The following is a 13,439-nucleotide window of genomic DNA, read 5'->3' as shown; positions in this document are numbered from 1 at the left end:
CCAATCTGGAAAATATGTTGAATCACAATTTTAAAAACAAAAAAATGTATGGCAGATTTGTAAAGAGAATAAAGTACATGTACCATCTTCTTACACAATGATTCAGGGGACATATGATGTGCTGACGCTAGAGTAATGTAAACATAGTGTCATCTTGACATGTATTCAAAAGTCAATAAAACCTTACTTTTGTTATCTAAATCAGCTTATTATCTAGTCTATAGAGGGATTATATTTTACTTATAAAAAATATATACATTTATTATAAAGTATGGAGATAAATTGTCTGAGTAAAATGTTTGGAAATTTTTTATGTCTCCTTATGGTTCTCCGAATATTACAAACTAAAGCTAGATTCATGTTGGACACTAAAAAATTTCAATAATCTTCAAATAAGCCATTAACATTCAAAATGTCTAGTTGAATGAAGGAATAAATTTAGTTTAACTCTCAAAGGATAAATATCCTTATCAATGAATAGGTTTTTATTAAAAAATTATAATTCTTTAGTGAGTTAATAAACTGTTTATACTAAAATTGAGTATGGAAATGGGGAATGTGTCAAAGAGACAACAACCCGACCATAGAAAAAACAACAGCAGAAGGTCACCAACAGGTCTTCAATGTAGCGAGAAATTTCTGCACCCAATGGCATCCTTCAGCTGGCCCCTAAACAAATATATAACGTGACGGTACCCAAATTGCACCTATTTTGACAGTTTTTTCGTCTACGTTTTTTTATGATAAAGACAAAAATGTCCATTCTGTGTTTATTTTGTAGCCGTATCCTTCTTTATCATAAAGGTACACCAATTTGATTTTTATTCCATATGGAATCATAGAAAAATTGGTCTAAACTGACCTCCAAACCATCAATGATTCTGAAATGAGGAGTACCCAAATTGCATCCATGCTTAAATTCACATCGTCAAAAGTCTAATAACAGAGCCTTTGTTTAATTTCTTCAAATATTTTGAACAATTGGATATTAGTCCATGCTTACTCTTCATTATTTTTTAAATGGATACTTGTAACATATTGTATTTGCTCATTTTAAAAAGATGACGTTTTGATGACGTCGCATGGCGACGTTTCAGTACATTTTGCTTTTTCAGTAAATACTTCATCTGTTGATAAATACTGTGAATGTTTTGTGCATATCTAAATAGTTTTACATATGTTGAAAGATGTGCTTAGTATCAAATCATAAAAATACAAATTGTTTAGTCTCTATGAAATCTTGTAAGATTTTCGCTGCTATTTTTGCTAAATAGGTGCAATTTGGGTACTCGGTGCAATTTGGGTACCGTTACGTTACTAGTTCAGTGATAATGAACGCCATACTAATTTCCAAATTGTACACAAGAAACTAAAATTAAAATAATACAAGACTAACAAAGGCCAGAGGCTCCTGACTTGGGACAGGCACAAAAATGTGGCGGGGTTAAACATGTTTATGAGATCTCAACCCTCCCCTATACCTCTAGCCAATGTAGAAAAGTAAACTATTTGTACTGTTTTTTCTGAACAGTAATTCAAAATTCCACAGAAAAAAAGTACAGATTAAATTTCAAACATGAATCATACCTCGGAATCATACAACTGCAAAATGTTATCTGAAAATAGTACCAACTTCATACCTCAATAGTTGGTAAAAAAAAAAAAAAAAAAAAAACTACTTTAATATGAACTGAAAACAATGAATTTTTATCCTCTATTCTATTAACAGAACTTTTAAGTCTCTGATAGCTTATAAGAAACCAGATGTATACTCTACATGCGAAAAATAAAAATAAAAACTCATGAAATTTGTACTTTTGCTTTAAATTATGATAAACAGGCCATACTTAGTTTTTCCTATTCTTAGTTATTCAATTTTTGTCAAGATTTGTATCCAAGCTGTTGCACCAGGTTTATTGATCAGAGAATATTTTTGTCATGTGTAAGGATGTGTGAACAGGTGGGCTGTCTGTCTGACATTTAATAGGGAGGGTTTGAATCTGAGATTTGATAGGGAGATCTGAGTAGAATCTGAGATTTTAAGTGGTAAGTCAACAAGAGTTTTAGTTAAAAACTGTCAGTGTTTCTATGTGCAATAAAGTGGGGTTTTTGTTTAGTCTTTGTTCAGAATTATTTTCATTTTTTAACACAAAAGGTTTTTCCAAAGGAAATGAGTAACACATTTTAGGATCATAGATGTGCTACTTAATTAACAATGTTGTACTATGGAGTCATGTCTGTAAAAGTAAGCGTAACACTGTCTCCTTTTATCTGCCTTATTACCGATACTACAGATATAAACCAGAACAGGAATTACCCCATACAGACATGCTTTGTAGATTATATTCCAATAAAAAAACTAATGAAGTGATTTTTATTGCACATGTGTTCTTACTAGTTTATTTTTTTCTGTTAGTTACTTCACACTGTAGGTGTTGCAAATATAAGATATTGTTTCCTGAGCTCCCACTGGGTGGGTGTCTTAATTTGCCTCCTCAAATTCCCACCCTGATTTTTTTAAACACTTGATATTTTATAATGTTTGATTGGCTGTTGGTAGAGGTTCATTGCACTTGATTGGCTGATTGTCTAGTTACTTGTGTTCTTTATTGGCTACACACAGCTAGCAGATATATAGTTGAAAAAGGATACTGTTGAAAAAGAAGTAAGATACACATGATAGAAGGGACATTGAGTTCTGTCATTGGCATTTACAGATAATTGCAATCTCATGATTTTTAAGATTTTTTTCCATAAGACTATTTACTTATTTATTTTAGTGTTCCAAAACTAATAAGATATGGTGAAATTTGTATGGATCTTCAATTCTTGTCTCAGGACTCTTTATTGACTTTAATGTCTTGGAGTTTTTCTGTGTTGATCGACAGCTGTCTCATTGAGTCACACCCCACATATAGTTTTACTTACAAAGGCATCACTTGGTGGTTTGATTTGATAGTTCTTCGGTTATATTTAGATTTAATCTGTAAGAATTATCAGTGACAAACAAATATTTAAAGAGATTTTCTTTTAGGAAACTTTCTATATAGATTTTTTTGAATCTCACTTCAAAGTTTTCTCTTTTAAAATGTCCCTCCCCCTCTTTTCAAAATGCAGGATCAGAATCTTAAATTGCAGAACAAAACCTGCTGTTTGATACTTGGCAGTAAATTGGTTTCAGAGAAAGGCTATCAAAGTTACTAGGATTATATGATTGTGTATCCAGACTCTTATCATGGACTGTATTGCAAATCAAGGATAATGACAGTAAATAAATGACTTCCCTAGAAACTATCAGTTTTTTTTTTCTCTGAAGACTTTGTGATTCAGAATATTATTATTTGTAAGATTACATAACATTTTTGACATATCTTAAAGTAATTTTCTGCCAGAGACAAGAGAATTTATTATCATTAAAACAGTCAGTCATGATTCTATATAATTAGTTCCCACATCACAAACAATTACTGCTCCCTAAGACAACTATTTTTATTTCATTTTCACCTTAAGATAATAGGTACAGAATATTGATAACAAATGTTTTGTAAACAGAAAGTTTTATTGTTACTCATTGTTTTGTACATGAAATTGTGGTATTGCTTAAATTTAATTTTTATTCATCTAATTGTACAATAAACAGACATCTATATTGTTTCATTATACTAAAACAATGTTACTGGTACCTAATAAGTTGAAATATACTTGAAGCATTGAAATGTAAGGTATTGGTTTGTAAGTTTCTGGTTTCTTATAAATGCACTTATGCTGTTAGCAAAAGTAAGTCAAATATATACATTAGTGGCCTTTGGATGTTTTCTGCTCTTTGGTCAGGTTGTCTCTTTGACACATTCCACATCTCCATTCTTAATTTTATTGACTTCAAATGAATAGAAAAGGAAGCATCAGTTAACATGGTTAAGGAAGGTACCGTTGTCTGAAACGCTCAGTAAATCTAACACATTTGGTTTAGAAGTAAGTCTCTTTAAACTTGTTGGTTTCCAGTATGATTTTATGAAATCATGAAATCAATCACAAGTATTGAACTAAAAAACGCATATACAGCAGGTACATTTTATGATGACAAATCAACCAATGGTTTTAATTCTTTCATTGTTAACACACATTATATCACGTCGGCTAATGCCACAACAAATGTATTCACAAACCTCAGAAAATAAAGTAGAATATAGCAAAAATATGCAACAGCCAGTACTTGATGCTAATTTTATGTAGATATTTTTGTGTTCAGTAAATCAGGTGCATCTGTTATTGATCAATCAATCTAAAGCTTATGTAGTCATTGTCTAGTAGTTGTAATAAATCTAAGTAAATCCTGCCTCATTAAAAACAGCAATAAAAGTTAGTCTTATCTCATACCTATAGGTTATCTCCCTTTTATGACCCAAAAGTGTCAATCATACTATTGTTTTTCTGCTGAAGAAGACATTTGGCAGGTTAAAGGTTATCTGATGTAATCTTATTTCTGATTGGTTAATTTTTGATGAGGATCAGAGATTGTTTTTGTTTTTTGTGTATTGCAGCTGATGATATGAATGAGAAACATTTTATTTCAATTTCTCACTTTTTTATTTTTGCAGGCATTAAGCAGGAAATTGGATCTGACACTTCTGTACCAGTGTAATGTGTGAAACTGAGGCAGAAAGTCATTTGTGCTAATTCTCTTTGGAATGAATTTTATGTAATAGTGTAAAATTTTGAGAAATAATTCTTGTGGGATATTATTACATTTGCAATATTTTGTGGATTAATATAACATGTGAATCGGGAAAACCAGCTTAATAATTATAAAGTAAGTACAAATTTTATATTTAAGTTTATAATGTAAGCAACAGGCAATGACAAGGTTGATAATAATTGTCTTGCAAAAAAGTATAAAAACATACAGCAAAAAAAGTATAAAAGCACAGAACTTTTAGGTTAATTCAAAAAAGGGGGAGCTCATCGATACATCTGACAAAATCAAACGTTATCAACCAATGAAAAACAACTGTCATAATTGCAAAAATAATTAGATTCTAACATGAATTTTAAGTATTCAAAAAATTACTTCAAGAAAAAAAAACATGCTTTATTATTTAGAACAAAATAGCCATTGGAAAAGAAAAGAAACAAGAATGTGTCCACAGTACACGGATGCCCCACTCACACTATCATTTTCTATGTTTAAAGGACTGTGAAATTGGAATAAATTCTCTAATTTGGCATTAAAATTAGAATGATCTTATCAAAGGGAACATGCATACTAAGTTTCAAGTTGATTGGACTTCTACTTTATCAAAAACTACCTTGACCAAAAACTTTAACCTGAAATTTGCACTATCATTTTCTATGTTCAGTGAACCGTAAAATTGGGGTCAAAACTCTAATTTGGCATTTAAATTAGAAAGATCATATCATAGGGCACATGTATACTAAGTTTCAAGTTGATTGGACTTCAACTTCATCAAAAACTACCTTGACCAAAAACTTTAACCTGAAGCCAAAAACTTTAACCTGAAATTTGCACTATCATTTTCTATGTTCAGTGAACCGTAAAATTGGGGTCAAAACTCTAATTTGGCATTTAAATTAGAAAGATCATATCATAGGGCACATGTATACTAAGTTTCAAGTTGATTGGACTTCAACTTCATCAAAAACTACCTTGACCAAAAACTTTAACCTGAAGCCAAAAACTTTAACCTGAAATTTGCACTATCATTTTCTATGTTCAGTGAACCGTAAAATTGGGGTCAAAACTCTAATTTGGCATTTAAATTAGAAAGATCATATCATAGGGCACATGTATACTAAGTTTCAAGTTGATTGGACTTCAACTTCATCAAAAACTACCTCGACCAAAAACTTTAACCTGAAGCGGGACAGACGGACGAACGGACGAACGAACGGACGAACGAACAGACGGACGAACGGACGCACAGACCAGAAAACATAATGCCCATAAATGGGGCATAAAAATCTCATGGGATAGGTTTTTAAGTTCTTTCAGCAACCATAACCAAAAAAAAAAATAATAGAAACACAAACAAAACAACGAGGAAAAAATCAGAAAAAGAGAAAGAGTTTGTTTGATATCCTTATCATGCTTATGTGTTCTAACAATTTTAATTTCTGTCCATTACATGTTAGAAACGATTTTTATGCCCCACCTACGATAGTAGAGGGGCATTATGTTTTCTGGTCTGTGGCTCCGTTCGTCCGTCCGTCCGTCTGTGGTTCCGTTCGTCCGTCCAGGTTAAAGTTTTTGGTCAAGGTAGTTTTTGATGAAGCTGAAGTCCAATCAACTTGAAACTTAGTACACTTGTTGCTTATGAGATGATCTTTCTAATTTTTAAGCCAAATTAAACTTTTGACCCCAATTTCACGGTCCACTGAACATTGAAAATGGAAGTGGGAGTTTCAGGTTAAAGTTTTTGGTCAAGGTAGTTTTTGATGAAGCTGAAGTCCAATCAACTTGAAACTTAGTACACTTGTTGCTTATGATATGATCTTTCTAATTTTAATGCCAAATTAGATAATTATCCAATTTTACGGTCCATGGAACATGGAAAAGGATAGTGCGAGTGGGGCATCCGTGAACTTTGGACACATTCTTGTTTGTAAAGTAATACATGCAATTTAGATGTAAAAGAAGACTGCATCATTGAGAGCCAAGTGGCAAGTATTTTACCGTCCTTGGGAAATAGCAAGATGTGTTAAGTACTTTGTGTAATGAGTACTTGTATGAGATTATTATCTGCAGAAAAATGTCATTTGGTTATGTGAGTTTTTTAAAGGACACTTTAGAAGTATCCCAAGTAGCAACCTTTTTCCTTTCTGGTTTCTCGTGAGAATGCATACCGTTTGTTTGTTCTTTACAGAGGACAGTAGAACAAGTATGAACTGATGAATTATAATAATATTTCGTTTTGTTCATCTTTCTGGTTTGCTGTTTTTATGCCCCACCTACGATAGTAGAGGGGCATTATGTTTTCTGGTCTGTGCGTCCGTCTGTCTGTTCGTCCGTCCGTCTGTTCGTTCGTCCGTCCGTCTGTCCCGCTTCAGGTTAAAGTTTTTGGTCAAGGTAGTTTTTGATGAAGTTTAAGTCCAATCGACTTCAAACTTAGTATACATGTCCCCTATGATATGATCTTTCTAATTTTAATGCCAAATTAGAGTTTTGACCCCAATTTTACGGTTCACTGAACATAGAAAATGATAGTGCAAATTTCAGGTTAAAGTTTTTGGCTTCAGGTTAAAGTTTTTGGTCAAGGTAGTTTTTGATGAAGTTGAAGTCCAATCAACTTGAAACTTAGTATACATGTGCCCTATGATATGATCTTTCTAATTTAAATGCCAAATTAGAGTTTTGACCCCAATTTTACGGTTCACTGAACATAGAAAATGATAGTGCAAATTTCAGGTTAAAGTTTTTGGCTTCAGGTTAAAGTTTTTGGTCAAGGTAGTTTTTGATGAAGTTGAAGTCCAATCAACTTGAAACTTAGTATACATGTGCCCTATGATATGATCTTTCTAATTTAAATGCCAAATTAGAGTTTTGACCCCAATTTTACGGTTCACTGAACATAGAAAATGATATTGCAAATTTCAGGTTAAAGTTTTTGGCTTCAGGTTAAAGTTTTTGGTCAAGGTAGTTTTTGATGAAGTTGAAGTCCAATCAACTTGAAACTTAGTATACATGTGCCCTATGATATGATCTTTCTAATTTAAATGCCAAATTAGAGTTTTGACCCCAATTTTACGGTTCACTGAACATAGAAAATGATAGTGCAAATTTCAGGTTAAAGTTTTTGGTCAAGGTAGTTTTTGATGAAGTTGAAGTCCAATCAACTTGAAACTTAGTATACATGTGCCCTATGATATGATCTTTCTAATTTAAATGCTAAATTAGAGTTTTTACCCCAATTTGATGGTTCACTGAACATAGAAAATGATAGTGCAAATTTCAGGTTAAAGTTTTTGGCTTCAGGTTAAAGTTTTTGGTCAAGGTAGTTTTTGATGAAGTTGAAGTCCAATCAACTTGAAACTTAGTATACATGTGCCCTATGATATGATCTTTCTAATTTAAATGCCAAATTAGAGTTTTGACCCCAATTTTACGGTTCACTGAACATAGAAAATGATAGTGCAAATTTCAGGTTAAAGTTTTTGGCTTCAGGTTAAAGTTTTTGGTCAAGGTAGTTTTTGATGAAGTTGAAGTCCAATCAACTTGAAACTTAGTATACATGTGCCCTATGATATGATCTTTCTAATTTAAATGCCAAATTAGAGTTTTGACCCCAATTTTACGGTTCACTGAACATAGAAAATGATAGTGCAAATTTCAGGTTAAAGTTTTTGGTCAAGGTAGTTTTTGATAAAGTAGAAGTCCAATCAACTTGAAACTTAGTATACATGTTCCCTTTGATAAGATCATTCTAATTTTAATGCCAAATTAGAGAATTTATTCCAATTTCACAGTCCTTTAAACATAGAAAATGATAGTGCGAGTGGGGCATCCGTGTACTGTGGACACATTCTTGTTTAAATTGTAGATTTGCATAAAGTTGGCACAGCCAAATTTCTGCTCCTTAGATAATTTATTAACCCTGGCAATTGTAATTTCTCTCCTTTATCCTGGCCAACCCATCAAAATGCATTGTTGGATGTTAATTAAAGATAATGCATTATTATATTGGAAGAGTACTGAAAATTCCAATGATTTTACAATGGGTTTCAGCTCTTCTAATTTGAATGTAAGTATACAACATTCCATAATGAGGTATGTCAAGACAATAGCCTTGGAATTTAAACAAAATCAACAAAAGCAAAGGACCTGTAAACAGAACAACCAAAATCGTCAGAGTACTCTCCAAGCAACAGGTGCTTGTTTACATTCTGTATGTGAATTGAGAAGAAATGAATTATCATCTTTTGATGTAAATTTCAGGCATATCTAAGATAATAAAATATAAAAATGTGTTAAACATCAAAACCACTTCAGAAATTCTAATAAAAAACAAAACCATCGTTTATAGCTTGTCTGGTAGTCATTTCAAAAGATTATTTTTCCATGTTGGATCTGCCCAGGTTTTAGATATCTGGGAAATATTTTACCCAATTAATGGTAAATTAAAAGATTTTTACATGTGGTGAATAAAGTTCAAAGTGTTTAGAGGAATAAAAAATGACTTTTGCATGTTCTATGCTGGAGAGCTGACAGCTAAATATACCTTCAAATGATAAAAATATGAGGATGATAATACTAAGGGGTGTATTTAAGCTTGGCAGTTGTCTGTCATTTTCTTTGTGCTTTTTGTAAGTAAGAGATTAAAAACCTTCCTTCCTGTTGCTCTTATGTAGTACTGATATTTCTGGGATCAATTATAAAGATTTTAAAGGTTTAAGTAATAAAGGCATGGTTGTGTTTGTTTGTCTATCTCACATGTCAGATGTTATATAGTCCCCAGGTGAGGATTAGATCTGGGGATTAACTAAGGTCTTCCTGTTGCTTTTAACAACGTCAAATGGTAACAGGCTTATGTAATCTGTATAGATTTTTTAAGCCTTTCATACATGAAGTGTGCTCAATGTTTATTTTTTGCAATGAGGAAGTGTCTGCATGACTTAATCAGAAACTATGAAAGACAGAAATAAAAGGCAATATTGTACATTCTTATAGCATGATAAAGTTATCCAGTATTTCTATTTTTTAGTTGCTTTTGGTCATACTTATACTCCTAGAAATAATAATTTTATGTATTTTTGTATGGGTTGGACAAAGTCCACAGCAGGGAAATGGGATTTTGTAATCAACCCTACAGATTTTACAACCAAGATCCTAGAAAATTTACAGGGAGATTGCACATAATTTGAACTTGATCACCCGCAATATATAAATGGTATTGTTAAAGAATTTTGTGTAACTATTTCAGAATTTTGAACTTAGTCATTAATTGTCAACGAAAATTTTGCTACAAATATTGCAATCTGACCTGAACTTTGATCTGTTTTCTAAAGTTGTTAGTTTAAGTGTTCTTGATGAAAGTAAATGCAGAAAAGAGCTTCAGACGTTACTTTTATTTACTAAACACATGTGAAAAGCATGAAAAAACACAATGATATGTGACCTCATTAGTGTAATGCATTTTTCTCCTCTGTACATCAGCTGGAAGCTAGAAAAAGCAAGGTGGTTGAGGGTTCTGGTTAGGTCGTCATCATCAGCCATAGATCAGTCTAGTTGGTCCCTATTATTGTAGACCATAATACACAAGAAAATATCCTAACCCCTGATAGAGTAATATCATGCCTGATTCATGGGGTACCTTCTTTTTATGTGACAATGTATGTAAAAGTTATAAAATATAAGAAATTATAACTTTCCCAGTAATACACCAAACATGTAACATGATGCCTCAATAATTATATAATGTCACCATAATATTTGTTTTGCACATAGATGTGGTAATATGTTTTAAAGGTCAAACCTAGAAAGGTCACCTGGTAATGACATCTCTGTCATTCTACTCAGTTTATTAGGAGATATTTATAGATATATAGTCTGAGACTACTATAACACTAGTGAGATATTTATAGATATAGTCTGAGCTGACTACTTTAACAGTTATGTTAACGGTCTCTTCCATAGTACTTGGTACTTATTTTTCTATAAAAAATTGTTTTAAAAAAGAAAAATATTTAGAATTGCAGGACTTCAAAAAAAAGACAGTCAATTTGTAAATTAAGAATAAGTGCTCACTCTTTAAAAATTGAGACAGACAGATATTCAAAAAAGCATATAGAAAGATCTGAGCGTCTTTGTTCTAATTGCTCACTTGGTAAAGTTGAAGATGAGCTTCATTTCTTATTAGAATGCCCTCTTTATGATATTCAAAGGGACGATTTTTTTCAATACATTTCTAACAATTGTTGTAATTTTATAAATTTAAATAAATCTTCTAAATTTTTATGGCTCTTGACTCAAGAAAATGTTACTCTTATGGAAAAACTGGGCTGTTATATTTTTGACTGTTTTGAATTAAGGAGATCAGGTATGAACACTGACACCAAGTTAAGTAAATAATTTGAGAATAAATACATATACATGTATAATGTAATTTTATTATTCTTTTATTCACAATATATATGTGGTTTTTAGCTTGATTCTGACCAATGCTTATATTCCAAATACATATGTATATGCCTCTATTGTTGTTGTTACCAATTATGTAAATCAATTGTATCTGATTTTATGCCCTTTATGGGCCCTGTAATTTGGGAAATAAAAATATTCTATTCTATTCTATTCTATTCATAGTTAAATCACTGTACAGTACTCAAAATTGTCAGTGACTACTAAAGCTGCAATGTATGAAGTATCAAATCTGGCCTAAGATTATTATAAGAAAGAACCTGTAGCTTATGGTTTTAATATCTTAAAAATTTAAAAATCCAACACGTATTACCAGTTATTAATCACTGAATACCAGGCTATTCCCTATCTGTGAAAAATGTACTGAATAATCAGAAATTTTCTAAAGGAATATTAGGAACAGAAATTAAAAATGAAATGGGTTTTAATCATTTTTGTGATGTAATTTATGTAAAAGGTCAAGTACATCAAGAATGCACAAATATTGTACAATTCAGCATTTCAATGTTATGGTAGGATGGTCAGTTAGGGTTGTTAGCATTCTTTGGTCAAATGGTCAGTTTAGTAGAATGCAATAAAGCCATTGATGAAGTCTATCTTAATTAACCTAACAGATATATAGATAAAATTGTAATTATGTGCCAGTCAATAGACAGATTTATCACCCTGTAATTGAAGGGTGACAATATTTATTGTTTCCCTGAGGTGTGATAACAAGCATGTAACACATGGTACAGTGTGGACCATGCCATACCTCCAAACATACAGGAATTTTTATGGGATAATTTGTCTGTTCCTGGGTATAATTAATTTAATTATTTCAAAGTACAAACTAGAACAGTATAGATTGCTAAGGCATCAGTGTCTTCAAATGTTTAAAGAGGTATGCCTCTTTTGTTGCCGTATAATATATGACAGAAACATTTTATTCCATTGCTGACCTTTATGAATATCACTGTTTAATAATCATGACAAATGCATGATAATGGCATATTTATGACAGTCAGTTAAGTTTGTTTAAGTTTTGCAATACAACAAAAGATCAAATCTTCAGGTGACAGGGGTCGATGTAACTGCTGGCCCGTGGCTAGTAAATTTACTGTTGGGCCAGTCAAACTTAACAAAGAATGGCCCGACGGGCCAGTCAATATTCTCGGGCCACTTGGGCCAGCAACTTTCATTTTCTACCATGCGGCAGTTTGCACATACTTCCGTGTAATTGAAATCGACTGGTTATAATAGCCAGCCAATCAAATTACTGGGTAAAAATTAACAATTCTGAGGTTCCCCGGAAACGCGTGAGATTCATTATTCGGGATTTGTCGAGTAAAAAATGGCAGCCCCCAGTTAAATTAAATAAATTGATGATATGGAACGTTTCCGAAAGAACTACCCCCAAAAAAGAAAAGCTGAAACCAATAGCAGCCAAAAAGGAAAAGAATATGAAAAATCAAAAAGAAAAAGGGAGTTTATTCCTTCATGGACCGCAACATATAAATGGTTTCAGAATGGCCAAACGGGGATGACCTGCAACATTTGTGCACTATATGATAAACACGGTACATTCGTAACCGGTTGCCAGAATTACAAAAGAGACTCTATCAACCAGCATGAAAAATCGGAATCCCATAAAGTAAATGTTAAGTTTAATGGCCAGAAAAAAACAGAAAATTCTGAAGGAGCCAAAGCCCTGAGAGCCCTCAATCAATTAACATTCAATAGATTGATGTTGAAATTTAGAAATGTGTTCTCTCCAAATATTGCATCAAAAGCTCTCAGATTGCAGGATTTTGTGCCAATAATACTAAAATTTTCTTGGGGGGCATACCTGTTTTGTCTTTTATAAATTATTGCACATTTTGATATCAGTTTACACCATCTTATCAGTATGCAGATTTCCTTTTAATATAATCAAAAAATTAATAAACCAAATCAAATTTGGACAATTTTTCATTGTGTGTTCAGCATCCAACAATGGGCAACTTTAGAACACATTCATTCAAGAGGATAATTACACACTTGAAGCCATTTGTCATAATTTGTTTAGAAACTAATAACTAATTATCTCCTCAAAGTGACCTGACCATTGGACAGATTACAGACAGCCCAGGCTCCTGACCAATTCTTTTGATCTGCTCTTAGCATCATTTATCAAACTCCCCAGCCCCTGCTGGTGTCATATTGGGTCACAATGACCTCAAAGAATCCAGCATTGATGTGAGGAACTAAGGGAGATAATTGGAAATAAATCATTCACAAAGCTTTTGAGATATGTGTAAGACAAACA

At 32.3% G+C, this 13,439-nt stretch overlaps 1 protein-coding gene across 6 annotated transcripts in view; it reads left to right on the top strand.

Annotated features, from left to right (window-relative positions):
* Nucleotides 1-13,439, top strand: part of LOC143085059 (teneurin-m-like) — a 132,620-nt gene that overhangs the window by 44,310 nt on the left and 74,871 nt on the right. For all 6 annotated transcript variants that reach the window (XM_076261209.1, XM_076261208.1, XM_076261207.1 and 3 more), the window contains exon 3: nt 4,599-4,810. The gene's annotated coding sequence lies outside the window, so the exon portion shown is untranslated. The remainder of the gene's footprint in view (nt 1-4,598; nt 4,811-13,439) is intronic.

The sequence above is a fragment of the Mytilus galloprovincialis genome, chromosome 8 (assembly GCF_965363235.1).
Source record: "Mytilus galloprovincialis chromosome 8, xbMytGall1.hap1.1, whole genome shotgun sequence".
Lineage (NCBI taxonomy): Eukaryota > Metazoa > Mollusca > Bivalvia > Mytilida > Mytilidae > Mytilus > Mytilus galloprovincialis.
Note: the sequence above shows the minus strand (reverse complement) of the source record. Positions and strands in the feature narration are given on the sequence as shown.